This window comes from Acipenser ruthenus, unplaced genomic scaffold (assembly GCF_902713425.1).
Source record: "Acipenser ruthenus unplaced genomic scaffold, fAciRut3.2 maternal haplotype, whole genome shotgun sequence".
Taxonomy (NCBI): domain Eukaryota; kingdom Metazoa; phylum Chordata; class Actinopteri; order Acipenseriformes; family Acipenseridae; genus Acipenser; species Acipenser ruthenus.
In genome coordinates, this window is record NW_026707772.1 from 366 (window position 1) to 20,859 (window position 20,494).

Consider the following 20,494-nt stretch of genomic DNA (forward strand, 5'->3'; position numbering starts at 1 on the left):
AAACACAGGCATATGATTCCCAGCCAATACAACTGTGTTTATGCCCACGTTTCAAATAATGAAATTTCTAAAAGCAAATCGTATTGTTTTATGTTTTCTTTACTTTAAAAGCTGAGAATCAAACACACTTCCGACAACTTCATAGCCCTGCTGGCTACGAACAAGTATTGAGTCGGCTGTTTCCCATGACCCTGGTGATACACAGTGTTTTCCTAGTATCAGCGTCGGCATTACCATGTGTTTGGCATGCTTGCTGTACACTCTAGCATTGCATAACAAGCTGCCATTACAGCTGGACTTCGTGGCGCAACGGCAGCGCGTCTGACTCCAGATCAGAAGGTTGCGTGTTCAAATCACGTCGAGGTCCAAGCCGCCTTTGTTTTTATTCCGCACTATTTCATTTTTTAACGTGTTTGAATTTGACTGTTTCCGGACATTTATTTATACAATTTAGCCTATACAACATATTGATTGTATAGCGATCAAACAGATATTTATTGTATTGCGATTCATTTTTATGTTTCATTTGATACAGCACAATAAACTAAAGTGAATCCGAAATTACTGTTGACCAGTCTTCATTGACACAGTTGGGTAATAAAGTCATATTAACACTTCCTTGCATGAGATAGTGAAAATGTGTGTAACCTTTCAGTAAGTATTTTAAATTCATTTGGGAAGGTTTAAGATTGTGAAGAAGTTTAAATATGCTGCGTATTTGCGCATTGGGAACTTTGCATAATGACGTTTTTATCAATGACACTTTCTTACGGACAGTAGTCAGGGTGATGATACAAGACCAGAGCCAATAAACCTGCTATTTGCTTGTCCTTTCACTACCATATTCTATTGTGCTTGTTCAGAATACGCGTGAATCCTGAAAACATCTCGTTAATATTTAAACAAAGCCAGCAGTCACTTTATTGATCACCCTGTGGATTAACCGCTATTGGAATACAGATGATTGTGTTAAAGATGTTAAAAGACTTTCTATGTACACGTTTTAGAGCTAAGCGTTTCTTGAGGCAGTTCAAGCGCGGCACTTTCAGGCAAATAGTTCCAGTGTTTGCCTTTTGGACTTAGTCTGGAAGGAATACAAAAAAAAAAAAAAAAACATTTGTTGAGAACCGCATTTGGGAGAAAACTTAACAGTTTCGAAAAGCTTTTGTAAAGGCTTCGGATTCTATTATGGTGTTGCCGAGCTGTTGAACGTTTTTCATTACAGGTTTACTGGATTGCCAAAAAGAATGCTATCTCGAAAGATCAGTCTTGTCACGCCGAAATAGCTCAGTTGGGAGAGCGTTAGACTGAAGATCTAAAGGTCCCTGGTTCGATCCCGGGTTTCGGCAAACAACAAGACGATATTGGTTTTGTATTATTTTGAACTAAAAAAACAGAGCACATTCATTCTTCAGCGTAATTGGATGAAATAACAGCGTATCAGAGTGCCATTTTCTAATGTGATTAAGAAATGCAAAAAACATCGTCCCTGGGTGGGCTTGAACCACCAACCTTTCGGTTAACAGCCGAACGCGCTAACCGATTGCGCCACAGAGACCAACGTGTTAAGCAGCCAAAGCATACGGGAGTGATGAGCAAGGCGAGATGCTGCAGAACGTGATCGAGGGAGCAGAACTCATCAGAACCTGAGATCACATCTAAGAAGAAAGCAACACGGGGCAGGAAAGTCTATGTAATCGATTATGGAAGCACAGCATATGTCGTTTTGTTAGATAACACCCTGGGAGACAACAGAGCAGTGTGTGTAAATAGCTACAATGGAAACCATATACTTACGACTTAATTTTGATACAGAACTGTGGTCATGTGTAATCTGTTTTCATTATGATAAGAAAACTACAGTTCAGTGGATTATATTTGGGATCTTTGGTTCTGTCATTCACTTTTTTCTCAAATAAGATGACAAATTAATAGCTCAGTTGGTTACAGTGAAAGACACCTCGAAAAGTCAGCCCGGCTAGCTCAGTCGGTAGAGCATGAGACTCTTAATCTCAGGGTCGTGGGTTCGAGCCCCACGTTGGGCGTCCTTTTTAAATACAAATTGAAGATGTTTCTTCGAGACAACGGAGCAAAGTCTGATTCTGTTCACATTGTATACAGTATTGCAACAAAATTACTTATTGGTCATTGTCAAATAGCAATTGCTATTGTAAAAAGCATGCATCGTTTATAGCTATAACGAAATTGAAATAAATAATCTTACTTTTTTGGGTTGACTTCAATACGTTTCTTTTTTTTAGAATTGTCTTAGCATCATTCATGGAGCATCAGTTGGTATGTGCGTAATAAACCCAATCGGGCCTTGATACGATCCCCTAGTGTGTGCTGAAATAAATAATGCGTTTTTCTACAATAACAAACGCAGCTTGTCAGAATGGCCGAGTGGTCTAAGGCGCCAGACTCAAGGATTCTGTCTTTCTAAAGAATTGTGTGTTCTGGTCTCTGAATGGAGGCGTGGGTTCAAATCCCACTTCTGACAGTTGACTTTTACTTATTTTTAAAAATAATAAATTTCAGCACTCAATACCATTTTAATTTCCATTTTAAATCGGACTGAAATAGTGTTCCTAACACAGATTGCATTTTTGTTGTAAACAGACTACTTGTTAACGTCACTGAAAAATATTTTGTGTCCAAACATGTTATTTAACTTGATTGTTTTAAAATTCCAAATAACATATTACTTTGAAAAACATCTCCGTCGACCACTGGATCGTGGTCTCAGGCTGGGACGTGGACCATTGAGAACAGTATAAACCATCTATTACTAGACGCAGCTTACAGGAGAAATGCCCTCGTTTAACATGCTAGGATGATCGACTTCGGCATTCTCCAACTGCTGTTTACATTTTCTAACACGTTATGAGGAAGAACAATATTTTGGTGTCCAAACATGTGTTATTTAATTGGATTGTTTTAATATTCCAAATAACATATTACTTTGAAAAACATATATTTTTTAATACAGTCCTATTTGAGTATTTAAAATATGGTTATATTCAAATGCCAGCAACGGTGTGTTAATTTAACGGAGCGCCTAACGCCGCTCGGAACGTTCGCATTTTTAAATCCTAACGGTCTCTCCTCAGCTGAGCGGAATGTTCACGAGCCGGTTGCCTAGCAGCGTCTCCCCCTCCTTCTCTGCCCCGCCGTCTCGCCCTCTCTCGTTGCTCCAGCTAGGAGTTCAAATTTAGCTTCGTTATATTAGCGCAATTCTTTACTAACTTTTACAAATTAGCTTATTAGGGGCTTCGTGTTTTTAAGATGGTTCAGGTGCAGTCCGGACAGACTGACTGGAGCATCATTACAGTATACCGCACTGCGCTCAGCTCAGTGTGGCCGCTGATACACAAAATAATGAACGAATGTTTAAATAAATCACATGTATTGCTTTTTTAATGCTAAATATGTATCTGGTATTCTAAGTATTATCAACAATTAATAATTCATCTCTATTCATATTCAGAATGTAATACAGTATTAAAACTATCAAACTGACTGGAAACATGGAACACATTAATTGCGATCGATTCGATACCAATAGGATTACATAAGAGCTGTTGTGTATAGACAATGTCATAAACGCCGAAATGAACACGGACGGTCTTTATTAAGGGCTGAATCGTTTAGATGTTCGAGAGATCTAGGTGTACTGGACAAATCTACTGGATTTTTTCCAAATCGTAAGTGTACCGCCTGTGATAATACATTTAAAACTAAGAAAATGCACAAGCCATACAACGAAAAAAAAGAGTACAGTATCTTACAAGTGATTGTGCTTCAGCTCATGTCATTAATGTGATTTCTTGTCCTAGCCATTTGCAATATGATGGTAAAACTACTAGAAAGTTACAATTGCGCATTAATGAGCGAACATAAAAGTTCAATTAGGAGAAAATATATTCATCCACCACTAGCTAGACATTTTGTAGATGCCAAACATTCCGTTTCAGATCTTAAATTCTGTGGCATACAAACATTTTCAAGATCGCAGTGGTGGTAATGTCACGGGTGACGAATGTGTTGATTATTATTTTATTCAGTGTTATCACTTATGATTTTTGAATTTTAATTGGATTGGTTTTCCTTTTTTTGCACAGTTTGTTTATTTGAATGATTGTTTTATTTTTGAGCATTAGATGCATTTTAATGTGTATTTGTTCACTTAACCATACGTCATCCACTCTCTGGTCCAGACCTCCTCTTAGGGCTCCTGTCCAGACGCCTGTTTGGGCAGCCCTCTCCATAGGGTGCTGCGCTTCAGCTGAAGTCCTCAGGAGAGATCCTGATATCCTGACATAAACCACGAACGCAAAGGTTCTTGTCAGTACCTCTTTTCAAATGTCTTCATTCGCCAAATTCCGCAGTCCTCCCAGAGTGAGTCTACGGAAAAAAAATAACAAAACGAAACTGACACTGTCCGTGCACAAAAAAACCCCAACCACTCGCTGTCTAATCTCGTCTTCTTTATTTTCGTTTACTTCCCTCAGCTTCTCTCTCTTTCCTATTCCGGTATCTCCTAGTTCCATGCTCCCAGTCTCTTAGTTCCTCACCCTTTTTATACCTCAAAGCCCTTCTAATTCCAGGTGTGTACAGGTACCTGCAATTGTTTGGGGCGGGACCTGAGGTCCGTGTGCACAGTGCTTCTGATAAACAAAACAAAAAATACTTTAATTACGATCTCCGTTTTAACCGTGCACCAAACAAAACAGACAAATAATAATCAACACAGCAAAAACACAGTGCAAAGCAAACAGAAAATTATGAAAAGAAAAAAAAACGATCTAAATAAAATATTCACACAATACTAATTAATACGTGCAGAAAATAAATAAATAAACACAGGCATATGATTCCCAGCCAATACAACTGTGTTTATGCCCACGTTTCAAATAATGAAATTTCTAAAAGCAAATCGTATTGTTTTATGTTTTCTTTACTTTAAAAGCTGAGAATCAAACACACTTCCGACAACTTCATAGCCCTGCTGGCTACGAACAAGTATTGAGTCGGCTGTTTCCCATGACCCTGGTGATACACCGTGTTTGACTAGTATCAGCTTCGGCATTACCATGTGTTTGGCATGCTTGCTGTACACTCTAGCATTGCATAACAAGCTGCCATTACAGCTGGACTTCGTGGCGCAACGGCAGCGCGTCTGACTCCAGATCAGAAGGTTGCGTGTTCAAATCACGTCGAGGTCAAAGCCGCCATTGTTTTTATTCCGCACTATTTCATTTTTTAACGTGTTTGAATTTGACTGTTTCCGGACATTTATTTATACAATTTAGCCTATACAACATATTGATTGTATAGCGATCAAACAGATATTTATTGTATTGCGATTCATTTTTATGTTTCATTTGATACAGCACAATAAACTAAAGTGAATCCGAAATTACTGTTGACCAGTCTTCATTGACACAGTTGGGTAATAAAGTCATATTAACACTTCCTTGCATGAGATAGTGAAAATGTGTGTAACCTTTCAGTAAGTATTTTAAATTCATTTGGGAAGGTTTAAGATTGTGAAGAAGTTTAAATATGCTGCGTATTTGCGCATTGGGAACTTTGCATAATGACGTTTTTATTAATGACACTTTCTTACGGACAGTAGTCAGGGTGATGATACAAGACCAGAGCCAATACTTGCTATTTGCTTGTCCTTTCACTACCATATTCTATTGTGCTTGTTCAGAATACGCGTGAATCCTGAAAACATCTCGTTAATATTTAAACAAAGCCAGCAGTCACTTTATTGATCACCCTGTGGATTAACCGCTATTGGAATACAGATGATTGTGTTAAAGATGTTAATAGACTTTCTATGTACAAGTTTTAGAGCTAAGCGTTTCTTGAGGCAGTTCAAGCGCGGCACTTTCAGGCAACCAGTTCCAGTGTTTGCCTTTTGGACTTACTCTGGAAGGAATACAAAAAAAAAAAAAAAAAAACATTTGTTGAGAACCGCATTTGGGAGAAAACTTAAAGTTTCGAAAAGCATTTGTAAAGGCTTCGGATTCTATTATGGTGTTGCCGAGCTGTTGAACGTTTTTCATTACAGGTTTACTGGATTGCCAAAAAGAATGCTATCTCGAAAGATCAGTCTTGTCACGCCGAAATAGCTCAGTTGGGAGAGCGTTAGACTGAAGATCTAAAGGTCCCTGGTTCGATCCCGGGTTTCGGCAAACAACAAGACGATATTGGTTTTGTATTATTTTGAACTAAAAAAACAGAGCACATTCATTCTTCAGCGTAATTGGATGAAATAACAGCGTATCAGAGTGCCATTTTCTAATGTGATTAAGAAATGCAAAAAACATCGTCCCTGGGTGGGCTTGAACCACCAACCTTTCGGTTAACAGCCGAACGCGCTAACCGATTGCGCCACAGAGACCAACCTGTTAAGCAGCCAAAGCATACGGGAGTGATGAGCAAGGCGAAATGCTGCAGAACGTGATCGAGGGAGCAGAACTCATCAGAACCTGAGATCACATCTAAGAAGAAAGCAACACGGGGCAGGAAAGTCTATGTAATCGATTATGGAAGCACAGCATATGTCGTTTTGTTAGATAACACCCTGGGAGACAACAGAGCAGTGTGTGTAAATAGCTACAATGGAAACCATATACTTACGACTTAATTTTGATACAGAACTGTGGTCATGTGTAATCTGTTTTCATTATGATAAGAAAACTAGAGTTCAGTGGATTATATTTGGAATCTTTGGTTCTGTCATTCACTTTTTTCTCAAATAAGATGACAAATTAATAGCTCAGTTGGTTACAGTGAAAGACACCTCAAAAAGTCAGCCCGGCTAGCTCAGTCGGTAGAGCATGAGACTCTTAATCTCAGGGTCGTGGGTTCGAGCCCCACGTTGGGCGTCCTTTTTAAATACAAATTGAAGATGTTTCTTCGAGACAACGGAGCAAAGTCTGATTCTGTTCACATTGTATACAGTATTGCAACAAAATTACTTATTGGTCATTGTCAAATAGCAATTGCTATTGTAAAAAGCATGCATCGTTTATAGCTATAACGATATTGAAATAAATAATCTTACTTTTTTGGGTTGACTTCAATCCGTTTCTTTTTTTTAGAATTGTCTTAACATCATTCATGGAGCATCAGTTGGTATGTGCGTAAACCCAATCGGGCCTTGATACGACCCCCTAGTGTGTGCTGAAATAAATAATGCGGTTTTCTACATGAACAAATGCAGCTTGTCAGAATGGCCGAGTGGTCTAAGGCGCCAGACTCAAGGACTCTGTCTTTCTAAAGAATTGTGTGTTCTGGTCTCTGAATGGAGGCGTGGGTTCAAATCCCACTTCTGACAGTTGACTTTTACTTATTTTTAAAAATAATAAATTTCAGCACTCAATACCATTTTAATTTCCATTTTAAATCGGACTAAAATAGTGTTCCTAACACAGAGTGCATTTTTGTTGTAAACAGACTACTTGTTAACGTCACTGAAAAATATTTTGTGTCCAAACATGTTATTTAACTTGATTGTTTTAAAATTCCAAATAACATATTACTTTGAAAAACATCTCCGTCGACCACTGGATCGTGGTCTCAGGCTGGGATGTGGACCATTGAGAACAGTATAAACCATCTATTACTAGACGCAGCTTACAGGGGAAATGCCCTCGTTTAACATGCTAGGATGATCGACTTCGGCATTCTCCAACTGTTGTTTACATTTTCTAACACGTTATGAGGAAGAACAATATTTTGGTGTCCAAACATGTGTTATTTAATTTGATTGTTTTAATATTCCAAATAACATTACTTTGAAAAACATATATTTTTTAATACAGTCCTATTTGAGTATTTAAAATACGGTTATATTCAAATGCCAGCAACGGTGTGTTAATTTAACGAAGCGCCTAACGCCGCTCGGAAAGTTCGCATTTTTAAATCCTAACGGTCTCTCCTCAGCTGAGCGGAATGTTCACGAGCCGGTTGCCTAGCAGCGTCTCCCCCTCCTTCTCTGCCCCGCCCTCTCGTCCTCTCTCGTTGTACCAGCTAGGAGTTCAAATTTAGCTTTGTTATATTAGCGCAACTCTTTACTAACTTTTACAAATTAGCTTATTAGGGGCTTCGTGTTTTTAAGATGGTTCAGGTGCAGTCCGGACAGACTGACTGGAGCATCATTACAGTATACCGCACTGCGCTCAGCTTTGTGTGGCCGCTGATACACAAAATAATGAACGACTGTTTAAATAAATCACATGTATTGCTTTTTAATGCTAAATATGTATCTGGTATTCTAAGTATTATCAACAATTAATAATTCAGCTCTATTCATATTCAGAATGTAATATAGAATCGGTGATATAATGGGGCAAGTTCAGCATAGAAGAGGGGTTCTTGGTCTCAGTTCAGCTCCTTCTACATGGCACAAGGCAGCCTCAGCTCAACAGAGGAAGCTGGTGGTCAATGAGGTGCAAAAACAGGAGGAGAGGATGAGGTGTATAAAGGCCATTTCCCAGGCCAAACAGGGAGAATGGATGAGATGGGAGAGTGTGGAACAACGCAAGATTGGCTGGCAAGACCTATGGTCAATGGAACAGAGCAGGATCAGTTTCCTCATCAGGTCAACATATCATGTTCTCCCATCACCACAGAACCTAAACCTCTGGGTAGGAGAGGATCCCTCATGTCCTTTGTGTTCATCACCTGCAACATTAAGGCACATTTTGACAGGATGTAAGGTGGCTCTTAGCCAAGGACGGTTTACTTGGTGCCATGACCAGGTGCTGCGATGTTTGGCCTTAGCATTGGAAGACAAGCGTAACATGACCAATAAGTTGCCACCTGTTCCATCAAAACATTACACACAAAAGACAACATTCCTCCGCCCAGGAGAGCAACCACCAAGAAAAGGTGTTAAAACCAATCCTCGCCCAGGACAACTGGAAGCTGCTAGAGACTGGAATATGCTGGCAGATGTTGGTCAACGGCTTATTTTTCCACCTGAGATTGCCACCACTAACCTTCGACCAGATATTGTCTTGTGGTCTGGATCAGCATGCCTTGTTCACCTGGTAGAGTTAACAGTGCCATGGGAGGATGCTATAGATGAGGCGTATGAGAGGAAGAAACTGCGGTATGCTCAACTAGCCACTGAAGCGGAACAGCGAGGATGGAGAGTTCGGGTTTACCCAGTGGAAGTGGGTTGTCGACGATTTGTGGCACACTCTACAACCCGGTTTCTCAGAGACGTCGGATTCAGTGGCCAAGAGTTGCGTCGCACAGTGAAGAACTTATCTGAAGCAGCAGAGAGGAGCAGCAACTGGCTGTGGTTGAGACGGAAAGATTCTGGCTGGGGACAGGTAAGTAAGCTGGGCTGAGTTGAGTGGGGGACGGAGGGGGGTGATGCTGGGATGCCAGAATCACCGTCGAGCCCTCTTGAGGTGTCGTGGGCTAGTCGACGAAACACTGAGGATGGAAGGTGCCCACTTGAAAACCCCAGAGATGTACCCTACTTAGCTCAATCCAGACGGTTGTCATGCTGATGCGCTGGGGAGGCCGCACTTTGGTTGATCCCTGGAGCCAGCATTACACTTCAGCCATTAACACCAGACAGAAGGATATCTACATCATCATATGGAAGGAAACGTAAATGGAGGGAGACACATATGGATCACATTAGTTTACTGTAAAGCTACGTCTTAGTTGGTGCTTATCTTGGCGAGAGCCGAGTTCAAATCAGCATGAAGTTTTAACATCTACTCTCGTGTAATGGAAATCTTAAAACTATCAAACTGACTGGAAACATGGAACACATTAATTGCGATCGATTCGATACCAATAGGATTACATAAGAGCTGTTGTGTATAGACAATGTCATAAACGCCGAAATGAACACGGACGGCCTTTATTAAGGGCTGACTCGTTTAGATGTTCGAGAGATCTAGGTGTACTGGACAAATCTACTGGATTTTTTTTCCAAATCGTAAGTGTACCGCCTGTGATAATACATTTAAAACTAAGAAAATGCACAAGCCATACAAAAAAAAAGAGTACAGTATCTTACAAGTGATTGTGCTTCAGCTCATGTCATTAATGTGATTTCTTGTCCTAGCCATTTGCAATATGATGGTAAAACTACTAGACAGTTACAATTGCGCATTAATGAGCGAGCATAAAAGTTAAATTAGGAGAAAATATATTCATCCACCACTAGCTAGACATTTTGTAGATGCCAAACATTCCGTTTCAGATCTTAAATTCTGTGGCATACAAACATTTTCAAGATCGCAGTGGTGGTAATGTCACGGGTGACGAATGTGTTGATTATTATTTTATTCAGTGTTATCACTTATGATTTTTGAATTTTAATTGGATTGGTTTTCCTTTTTTGCACAGTTTGTTTATTTGAATGATTGTGTTATTTTTGAGCATTAGATGCATTTTAATGTGTATTTGTTCACTTAACCATACGTCATCCACTCTCTGGTCCAGACCTCCTCTTAGGGCTCCTGTCCAGATGCCTGTTTGGGCAGCCCTCTCCATAGGGTGCTGCGCTTCAGCTGAAGTCCTCAGGAGAGATCCTGATATCCTGACATAAACCACGAACGCAAAGGTTCTTGTCCGTACCTCTTTTCAAATGTCTTCAATCACCAAATTCCGCAGTCCTCCCAGAGTGAGTCTACGAGAAAAAATAACAAAACGAAACTGACACTGTCCGTCCACAAAAAAACCCCAACCACTCGCTGTCTAATCTCGTCCTCTTTATTTTCGTTTACTTCCCTCAGCTTCTCTCTCTTTCCTATTCCGGTATCTCCTAGTTCCATGCTCCCAGTCTCTTAGTTCCTCACCCTTTTTATACCTCAAAGCCCTTCTAATTCCAGGTGTGTACAGTTACCTGCAATTGTTTGGGGCGGGACCTGAGGTCCGTGTGCACAGTGCTTCTGATAAACAAAACAAAAAAATACTTTAATTACGAACTCCGTTTCACCCGTGCACCAAACAAAACAGACAAATAATAATCAACACAGCAAAATCACAGTGCAAAGCAAACAGAAAATTATGAAAATTATGAAAAGAAAAAAAAACGATCTAAATAAAATGTTCACACACGATCTAAATAAAATATTCACACAATACTAATTAATACGTGCAGAAAATAAATAAATAAACACAGGCATATGATTCCCAGCCAATACAACTGTGTTTATGCCCACGTTTCAAATAATGAAATTTATAAAAGCAAATCGCATTGTTTTATGTTTTCTTTACTTTAAAAGCTGAGAATCAAACACACTTCCGACAACTTCATAGCCCTGCTGGCTACGAACAAGTATTGAGTTGGCTGTTTCCCATGACCCTGGTGATACCGCGTGTTTTCCTAGTATCAGCGTCGGCATTACCATGTGTTTGGCATGCTTGCTGTACACTCTAGCATTGCATAACAAGCTGCCGTTACTCCTGGACTTCGTGGCGCAACGGTAGCGCGTCTGACTCCAGATCAGAAGGTTGCGTGTTCAAATCACGTCGAGGTCAAAGCCGCCTTTGTTTTTATTCTGCACTATTTCATTTTTTAACGTGTTTGAATTTGACTGTTTCCGGACATTTATTTATACAATTTAGCCTATACAACATATTGATTGTATAGCGATCAAACAGATATTTATTGTATTGCGATTCATTTGTATGTTTCATTTGATACAGCACAATAAACTAAAGTGAATCCGAAATTACTGTTGACCAGTCTTCATTGACACAGTTGGGTAATAAAGTCATATTAACACTTCCTTGCATGAGATAGTGAAAATGTGCGTAACCTTTCAGTAAGTATTTTAAATTCATTTGGGAAGGTTTAAGATTGTGAAGAAGTTTAAATATGCTGCGTATTTGCGCATTGGGAACTTTGCATAATGACGTTTTTATTAATGCCACTTTCTTACGGACAGTAGTCAGGGTGATGATACAAGACCAGAGCCAATAAACCTGTTATTTGCTTGTCCTTTCACTACCATATTCTATTGTGATTGTTCAGAATACGCGTGAATCCTGAAAACATCTCGTTAATATTTAAACAAAGCCAGCAGTCACTTTATTGATCACCCTGTGGATTAACCGCTATTGGAATACAGATGATTGTGTTAAAGATGTTAAAAGACTTTCTATGTACACGTTTTAGAGCTTAGCGTTTCTTGAGGCAGTTCAAGCGCGGCACTTTCAGGCAACCAGTTCCAGTGTTTGACTTTTGGACTTACTCTGGAAGGAATACAAAAAAAAAAAAAAAAAAAACATTTGTTGAGAACCGCATTTGGGAGAAAACTTAACAGTTTCGAAAAGCATTTGTAAAGGCATCGGATTCTGTTATGGTGTTGCCGAGCTGTTGAACGTTTTTCATTACAGGTTTACTGGATTGCCAAAAAGAATGCTATCTCGAAACCTCAGTCTTGTCACGCCGTAATAGCTCAGTTGGGAGAGCGTTAGACTGAAAATCTAAAGGTCCCTGGTTCGATCCCGGGTTTCGGCAAACAACAAGACGATATTGGTTGTGTATTATTTTGAACTAAAAAAACAGAGCACATTTATTCTTCAGCGTAATTGGATGAAATAACAGCGTATCAGAGTGCCATTTTCTAATGTGATTAAGAAATGCAAAAAACATCGTCCCTGGGTGGGCTTGAACCACCAACCTTTCGGTTAACAGCCGAACGCGCTAACCGATTGCGCCACAGAGACCACCCTGTTAAGCATCCAAAGCATACGGGAGTGATGAGCAAGGCGAGATGCTGCAGAACGTGATCGAGGGAGCAGAAGTCATCAGAACCTGAGATCACATCTAAGAAGAAAGCAACACGGGGCAGGAAAGTCTATGTAATCAATTATGGCAGCACAGCATATGTCGTTTTGTTAGATAACACCCTGGGAGACAACAGAGCAGTGTGTGTAAATAGCTACAATGGAAACCATATACTTACGACTTAATTTTGATACAGAACTGTGGTCATGTGTAATCTGTTTTCATTATGATAAGAAAGCTACAGTTCAGTGGATTATATTTGGAATCTTTGGTTCTGTCATTCACTATTTTCTCAAATAAGATGACAAATTAATAGCTCAGTTGGTTACAGTGAAAGAAACCTCGAAAAGTCAGCCCGGCTAGCTCAGTCGGTAGAGCATGAGACTCTTAATCTCAGGGTCGTGGGTTTGAGCCCCACGTTGGGCGTCCTTTTTAAATACAAATTGAAGATGTTTCTTCGAGACAACGGAGCAAAGTCTGATTCTGTTCACATTGTATACAGTATTGCAACAAAATAACTTATTGGTCATTGTCATATAGCAATTGCTATTGTAAAAAGCATGCATCGTTTATAGCTATAACGATATTGAAATAAATAATCTTACTGTTTTGGGTTGGCTTCAATCCGTTTCTTTTTTTTTAGAATTGTCTTAACATCATTCATGGAGCATCAGTTGGTATGTGCGTAATAAACCCAATCGGGCCTTGATACGAGAACCCTAGTGTGTGCTGAAATAAATAATGCAGTTTTCTACAATAACAAACGTAGCTTGTCAGAATGGCCGGTTGGTCTAAGACGCCAAACTCAAGGACATTGTCTTTCCAAAGAATTGTGTGTTCTGGTCCCTGAATGGAGGCGTGGGTTCAAATCCCACTTCTGACAGTTCAATTTTACTTATTTTTAAAAGGAATAAATGTGTTCATTTTACTATAAAAGATTGTTTTAAGGAAATCAACAGCTAATACCAAACTCTTGTCAGCACTCAATACCATTTTAATTTCCATTTTAAATCAGACTAAAATAGTGTTCCTAACACAGATTGCAATTTTTGTTGTAAACAGACTACTTGATGAAGTCACTGAAAAATATTTTGTGGCCAAACATGTATTTAACTTGATTGTTTTAATATTCCAAATAACATATTACTTTGAAAAACATCTCCGTCGACCACTGGATCGTGGTCTCAGGCTGGGATGCGGACCATTGAGAACAGTATAAACCATCTATTAGTGGATGTAGTTTACATGAGAAATGCCCTCGTTTAACATGCTGGGATGATAGACTTCGGCATTCTCCAACTGCTGTTTACATTTTCTAACACGTTATGAGGACAAATACAAAGTTGGACACTTTCCTTGTAAGTGGGGGTAAGCACAAGTTATTTTCAGGTGTAATGTCTTTATTTAAGCTCAATCTAGTCCTGCGTAGTGCAAATCACATTACTGTTTAAAGTGTTCTTAAATTGTTTAAAACATTAGCAGTGATCCATTTGAAATTTGCTTAATGATTTAAACAACTGAACTTATTGTCAGCTCGGTGCTGAGAAGAAAACACTCCCACTCCTCCTGGTGGATACCGAGACCAATCCCTTCAAAACAGTTTCACTCTAGAAATGATCCTTGCAAATATAGTCTTGTCTTTTATTGGCAGACCGTCACCCCCAGCTGGCAAGCTCTACTTCATATGATACAATGACTGGGCAACAACGAGGTGTTACATTAACAATACAAACTAACTTGAGACAGCCAAGCCGTTAAAGCATACCTTAAGTTTGTCATGTGATACAAAAGCAAGTTTTGGCATTTTTGCATTGCCTGCCTCGTCAAAGAAGCTCGAGCCACAGCACACAGCGCTGCTGCATCGGGACACATAGGTGGATTTTAAAGCGACTGAATCAACGAGCTGAGACTACTTTTTGAAGAAATTGAAAACATGCCTCTCGTCGAAATATTTGCTATTTAATTAAAAAAATGTTTCGAATTTGCAAATGGCAGACTACATTGCCTTGCCCCCCCCCCCCACAAAAAAAAGACAATCTGAATTGCTCATATCAAGCTGCGATGTAGCCTATGAGAATCTCTGACACAATTCGAGGGGAATTAGCTCAAATGGTAGAGCGCTCGCTTCGCATGCGAGAAGTAGCGGGATCGATGCTCGCATTCTCCAAATAGTTTTAACGTATCTGCGTATTTAGTCCCAACGCATTATGGAGATAAATACAAAGTGTGACAATTCTTTGTAACAGAGACGCCCGCCCTACATGTGTATTTTAAAGCACATTCTCCTAATTTGTAATATTCCCAAGACTGAAAAACTGCAGTGCGCCGTCCATCGTATGTCTTCCGAGAAACACAAAGGGAGATTATTTATTTATTTATTTATTTATTTATTTATTTATTTATTAGCAATTAAAGAGTTTGTGTTAATTGAGAATAAAAATAAATGGCTTGAAGTTTGCTTTCATTTGTAACGTGTTTATAATGAAATATCGGTTCTTGTGTTTTTACCAATCATTGTACTGTATACTAGCTACTGTTGCATGTCCATGATTTTGTTCCTCAGCTTCCCATATGGTCTAGCGGTTAGGATTCCTGGTTTTCACCCAGGCGGCCCGGGTTCGACTCCCGGTATGGGAACGTTCTTGTTATTGTCATTTTGTTACAGAACTGTGGTCATGTGTAATGTGTCTTCAATATGATAATAAAGCTACAGTTACTCGATATATATATATATATATATATATATATATATATATATATATATATATATGTATATATATATATATATATATATGTATGTATATATATATATGTATATATATATATATATATATATGTATATATATATATATATATATATATATATATATATACTGAATGATGCAAATGTATTTGACTCTATTCACATTCCCATCGCGTGGAACCATCGCAGTTTGTTTTTAGATTATATTAATCCCTGGTCAAGACAAAGTCTCTCTGGGGTGGGACGATCATTAAGAATGCGGATGTAAGGTCTCCGGTCCCATCATAGAAGCAATATAGTTTATTCACCAATAAATACCTACACATTTATTTATGTTTCTTTTTTTGGTAAATTAACACATTATTGCATTCTGTCATGTCACGCTGTGCACTCTAGGAATGCATAACAAGCATGCACTACGCCAGGACTTCGTGGCACAACGGTAGCGCGTCTGACTCCAGATCAGAAGGTTGCGTGTTCAAATCATGTCGAGGTCAAAGCCGTCTTTATTTCTATTCCACAATATTTCATTTTTTAACGTGTTTGGATTTGAATGTCTCCGGACATTTATTTATACAATTTAGCCTACACAACATATTGATTATAAAGCGACAAACAAATTACTTCCTGGGGGGGGGGGGGGGGGGGGGCAGTTCAGTTTCAATCAAGTTCCAGTCTCTCTGCCATTATCTTGCGCTGCTGTGTTTGGTCAGGTAAAAAGGGCGTGACCAGAGCGGTATGGGCAATCCCGTTAGGTAGCTTGCATGTCAATCTCTCCTTCTTTTCTATTTATACACCCAGCACTGCTTCCGCCCTTCGTCTGTGTTTGTTTTTGGTCTGTGTTTGTTTTTTTGTTGTTCGCTCCTTTCACTGCAGGTAATTTCTCTGCTCAGCGCTGGTAGACAGTATCAGCTATTTTCCTACCTGCTCAGGTGATTCTTTTCATCATTCAGCTTTTGTATTTTTCTGCAGGAGCTCCAACGTTAGTCTTCTCTGCTCCCTCCAGTCTCCAGCGCAGCTACAGCGCCGTTCAAAGCGCAGCGTCATTCTCAGCTTGCTCTGCGTTCTCATCAGAAAGACTGTTCCGACGTCACCGCTGCACTGCAACTCTCTACACCGGCGCCTCACAGACCATGGTTACCACGGCAACGCCTCATCGAGTGACTACTGGGAGTGGTAAGTTGCCATGGCGACCAGGCAGCTTTAACAGGCAATGCGAGCCTGTGCCTCACTACTGCAATCTTCTGGCTCCTGCTGCTGCGCTTTTGCAACATGAGAGCTTAGCTTCAACTCGCCGAATTATGACATCTAAATACTGCAGGCTCCTCTTCTAGACCTACGTTAACTTACTTATATCATCACTAACTGTTCTAAAGCAAACATTTTATCCATAGACAAGGATTTTAATCGCAATAACCAAATATATGCTACCCTGCTTCACTGAAGCCAGTAGTTTCAATTCCAATCGCAACCTCGAGATGGCAGCATAACACCACAAACTACATAATTTAAACTGATTTGCTATCGCTGCGAATCTCGCACACTCCAAACTTTCTATCAATTCCTGCAGTTCGTTGTCTTTCCGAGGGATTCTCAGTCCCCTCCTGCCTCAACCTCTTTTGCTTCATATATTAACTTGATTATTTCAAATCAAAACCCCTCCCTTCGAGGATCTGGTCATGAAGCCATGCTTATCAGCTTTCTGAGATGTTAAGAATCCACTGTCACATTAATTTTCCAGCTTCCTTGCATCAGGCCATTCCTGCAACCTTTTTGCTCCCTGATTTGCACTTCCTCATTTGCCCCCAACTTCATCAAGGCACTTAATACAACTTTCAAAGTCCATTTCATTCAATTTGAGCTTCCAGGCACATACGGAAACTATGTCCTACGATTATCAACATTTCAGTCAAGAGTCCTCCAACACCGCAATAGACAATACACTCTTAGACTGCTCCTGATCAAATCAATAGGTTTTGCAGCAGCCTCCGAGCAACACATTCTCATCCTCTCAGGTTCTGCAGAGGCCTCAGATCTACGCATTCTTCATCTCTGCCCAAAGGCAGACCCATCTCCGACATCATCTTAAACGCCTTAACTCTCAAATACCAATTTCCACTGCATTCAGCAGCTCTCTGCTCTCTACAGCAGGCCACTGCACACTACTGACAGCATTCCACCGTTTCTCTGTTTCCGTCTGTCCTAAACGGAGGGGGTTCTCTGTTTTTGTCTCTCCTAAACGGACCCGAGACACATTTCCAAAGCTCTCCACGCTGCCCAGCTGACAGCTTAGCTGCCTGAGGATGCCGCACTGAGTTGCGAAGGATCTGTCCTTTTGTCCTGTTGGTCCCCTTCCTGTCTCTTGTTCCACTAAATGCCCAGCAGCCAGAGGATGCTGCCTGACCCGTCGGGAGCGAGTGTCAGATTGTTGTATGTTATGTGTTTAAACTTTGCTCTTTCTCTCTCACTTTTACGTCACCCCTCTCAAGCCCTCGTAGGCAACCAGTGAAATGTGAGGTGATGTGAATAGAGACAAATACATTGCATCATTCTGTGTATATATATATATATATATATATATATATATATATATATATATATATATATATATAATTTCAAGTAACTGTAGGTTTATCATCATAATGAAAACACATTACACATGACCACAGTTCTGTAACAAAATGACAATAACAAAGACGTTCCCATACCGGGAGTCGAACCCGGACCACCTGGGTGAAAACCAGAAATCCTAACCGCTAGACCATATGGGAAGCTGATTAACAAACTCCTGGACATGCAACAGTAGCTAGTATACAGTACAATGATGGTAAAAAACCACTAATTCATTACAAACACGTTACAAATTAAAGCAAACTTCAAGCCATTTATATTTATTCTCAATTAACACAAACTCTTCAATTGCTAAAAAATATAAAAAATATCCCTTTGTGCTTCTCGGAAGGCATACGATGGAGGGCGCACTGCAGTTTTTCAGTCTGCGGGAATATTACAAATTAGCAGACTGCTTTAAAATACACATGTAGGGCGGGCGACTGTTACAGAGAATTGTCACACTGTATGTATCTCCATAATGCGTTGGGACTAAATACGCAGATATATTAAAACTATTTGGAGAATGCGGGCATCGATCCCGCTACTTCTCGCATGCGAAGCAAGCGCTCTACCATTTGAGCTAATTCCCCTCGAATTATGCCAGTGATTCTCATTGGCTACATCACAGCTTGATATGAGCAATTCAGATTGTCAGATTTTTGGCAATGTAGTCTGCCATTTGCAAATTCAAAAAATAAATGGATTAGCTAAATAGCAAATATTTTGACTAGAGGTATGTTTTCAATTTCTTCAAAAAGTAGTCTCAGCTCGTTGATTCAGTCGCTTTAAAATCCACCTCTGTGTCCTGATGCAGCAGCACTGTGTGCTGTGGCTCGAGCTTGTTTGACGAGGCAGAAATTAAAATGTTATTAAGTGCTGACAAGAGTTTGGTATCAGCTGTTGATTTCCTTGAAAATCTTTTATAATAAAATGAACACATTTATTCATTTTAAAAATAAGTAAAAGTCAACTGTCAGAAGTGGAATTCTTTACAAAGTCCTTGCTTGTGCTAGAGTGCTGCAGCAAGTTAGTTTTTGTAGTTTGACAGGTTTGTCTCTGTGGCGCAATCGGTTAGCGCGTTCGGCTGTTAACCGAAAGGTTGGTGGTTCAAGCCCACCCAGGGACGATGCTTTTTGCATTTCTTAATCACATTAGAAAATGGCACTCTGATACGTTGTTATTTCTTCCAATTACACTGAAGAAAAAAATGTGCTCTGTTTTTTAGTTCAAAATAATACAAAACAAAAATATTCTTGCTGTTTGCCGAAACCTGGGATCAAACCAGGGACCTTTAGATTTTCAGTCTAACGCTATTTCGGCTTGACAAGACTCAATTTTTGAGATAACATTCTTTTTTAGAACAGCTTTAATATAATTAAGTACATTTCTAAACAATCCGCTAGTAACATATATAATCTCAAAGTGCTATAATTTATTTATGGAGATAGAAGATCCTTTTTGATTCACATTGTAATAGTTTTTGATCGAGATCACCACCACCGCGATCTTGAAATGATTTTTTGTATGACACAGAATTTCACATCTGAACCGGAATGCCTGGCATCTACAGGCATCTACAAGAACTCTGTCTTTCCAAAGAATTGTGTGTTCTGGTCTCCGAGTGGAGATGTGGGTTCAAATCCCACTTCTGACAGTTCAAATTTACTTATTTTTAAAAGGAATAAATGTGTTCATTTTACTATAAAAGATTGTTTAAAGGAAATCAACAGCTGATACCAAACTCTTGTCAGCACTCAATACCATTTTAATTTCCATTTTAAATCCGACTAAAATAGTGTTCCTAACACAGATTGCATTTTGTTGTAAACAGACTACTTGTTAACGTCACTGAAAAATATTTTGTGTCCAAACATGTGTTATTTAACTTGATTGTTTTAATATTCCAAATAATATATTACTTTGAAAAACATCTCCGTCTACCACTGGATCGTGGTCTCAGGCTGGGATGCGGACCATTGAGAACAGTATAAACGATCTATTAGTGGAAGTAGTTTACATGAGAAATGCCCTCGTTTAACATGCTGGGATGATCGACTTCGTCATTCTCCAACTGCTGTTTACATTTTCTAACACATTATGAGGACGAATACAAAGGTTGACAGCTTCCTTGTAAGTGGGGGTAAGCACAAGTTATTTTCAGATGTAATGTCTTTATTTAAGCTCAATCTAGTCCTGCGTAGTGCAAATCACATTACTGTTTAAAGTGTTCTTAAATTGTTTTAACATTAGCAGTGATTCATTTGAAATTTGCTTACTGATTTAAACAACTGAACTTATTGTCAGCTCGGTGCTGAGAAGAAAACACTCCCACTCCTCCTGGTGGATACCGA

At 39.5% G+C, this 20,494-nt stretch overlaps 17 non-coding genes across 17 annotated transcripts; 13 read left to right on the forward strand and 4 right to left on the reverse strand.

Annotated features, from left to right (window-relative positions):
• Nucleotides 1–295: 295 nt before the first annotated feature.
• Nucleotides 296–367, forward strand: trnaw-cca (transfer RNA tryptophan (anticodon CCA)). Its single transcript has one exon. It is a non-coding gene; the product is annotated as a tRNA-Trp (tRNA).
• Nucleotides 368–1,276: 909 nt separating this feature from the next.
• On the forward strand, nucleotides 1,277–1,349 carry trnaf-gaa (transfer RNA phenylalanine (anticodon GAA)). Its single transcript has one exon. It is a non-coding gene; the product is annotated as a tRNA-Phe (tRNA).
• A 135-nt stretch (nucleotides 1,350–1,484) lies between these two features.
• On the reverse strand, nucleotides 1,485–1,558 carry trnan-guu (transfer RNA asparagine (anticodon GUU)). Its single transcript has one exon. It is a non-coding gene; the product is annotated as a tRNA-Asn (tRNA).
• Nucleotides 1,559–1,972: 414 nt separating this feature from the next.
• trnak-cuu (transfer RNA lysine (anticodon CUU)) lies at nucleotides 1,973–2,045 on the forward strand. Its single transcript has one exon. It is a non-coding gene; the product is annotated as a tRNA-Lys (tRNA).
• A 344-nt stretch (nucleotides 2,046–2,389) lies between these two features.
• Nucleotides 2,390–2,500, forward strand: trnal-caa (transfer RNA leucine (anticodon CAA)). The gene is made up of 2 exons: nucleotides 2,390–2,427; nucleotides 2,455–2,500. It is a non-coding gene; the product is annotated as a tRNA-Leu (tRNA).
• A 2,653-nt stretch (nucleotides 2,501–5,153) lies between these two features.
• Nucleotides 5,154–5,225, forward strand: trnaw-cca (transfer RNA tryptophan (anticodon CCA)). Its single transcript has one exon. It is a non-coding gene; the product is annotated as a tRNA-Trp (tRNA).
• Nucleotides 5,226–6,133: 908 nt separating this feature from the next.
• trnaf-gaa (transfer RNA phenylalanine (anticodon GAA)) lies at nucleotides 6,134–6,206 on the forward strand. The gene has a single exon. It is a non-coding gene; the product is annotated as a tRNA-Phe (tRNA).
• Nucleotides 6,207–6,341: 135 nt separating this feature from the next.
• trnan-guu (transfer RNA asparagine (anticodon GUU)) lies at nucleotides 6,342–6,415 on the reverse strand. The gene has a single exon. It is a non-coding gene; the product is annotated as a tRNA-Asn (tRNA).
• A 414-nt stretch (nucleotides 6,416–6,829) lies between these two features.
• On the forward strand, nucleotides 6,830–6,902 carry trnak-cuu (transfer RNA lysine (anticodon CUU)). The gene has a single exon. It is a non-coding gene; the product is annotated as a tRNA-Lys (tRNA).
• A 341-nt stretch (nucleotides 6,903–7,243) lies between these two features.
• On the forward strand, nucleotides 7,244–7,354 carry trnal-caa (transfer RNA leucine (anticodon CAA)). Its single transcript has 2 exons — nucleotides 7,244–7,281; nucleotides 7,309–7,354. It is a non-coding gene; the product is annotated as a tRNA-Leu (tRNA).
• A 4,106-nt stretch (nucleotides 7,355–11,460) lies between these two features.
• trnaw-cca (transfer RNA tryptophan (anticodon CCA)) lies at nucleotides 11,461–11,532 on the forward strand. The gene has a single exon. It is a non-coding gene; the product is annotated as a tRNA-Trp (tRNA).
• A 912-nt stretch (nucleotides 11,533–12,444) lies between these two features.
• On the forward strand, nucleotides 12,445–12,517 carry trnaf-gaa (transfer RNA phenylalanine (anticodon GAA)). The gene has a single exon. It is a non-coding gene; the product is annotated as a tRNA-Phe (tRNA).
• A 135-nt stretch (nucleotides 12,518–12,652) lies between these two features.
• Nucleotides 12,653–12,726, reverse strand: trnan-guu (transfer RNA asparagine (anticodon GUU)). The gene has a single exon. It is a non-coding gene; the product is annotated as a tRNA-Asn (tRNA).
• Nucleotides 12,727–13,140: 414 nt separating this feature from the next.
• On the forward strand, nucleotides 13,141–13,213 carry trnak-cuu (transfer RNA lysine (anticodon CUU)). The gene has a single exon. It is a non-coding gene; the product is annotated as a tRNA-Lys (tRNA).
• A 2,139-nt stretch (nucleotides 13,214–15,352) lies between these two features.
• trnae-uuc (transfer RNA glutamic acid (anticodon UUC)) lies at nucleotides 15,353–15,424 on the forward strand. Its single transcript has one exon. It is a non-coding gene; the product is annotated as a tRNA-Glu (tRNA).
• A 2,805-nt stretch (nucleotides 15,425–18,229) lies between these two features.
• trnae-uuc (transfer RNA glutamic acid (anticodon UUC)) lies at nucleotides 18,230–18,301 on the reverse strand. Its single transcript has one exon. It is a non-coding gene; the product is annotated as a tRNA-Glu (tRNA).
• An 894-nt stretch (nucleotides 18,302–19,195) lies between these two features.
• trnan-guu (transfer RNA asparagine (anticodon GUU)) lies at nucleotides 19,196–19,269 on the forward strand. The gene has a single exon. It is a non-coding gene; the product is annotated as a tRNA-Asn (tRNA).
• The last annotated feature ends 1,225 nt before the right edge of the window (nucleotides 19,270–20,494 follow it).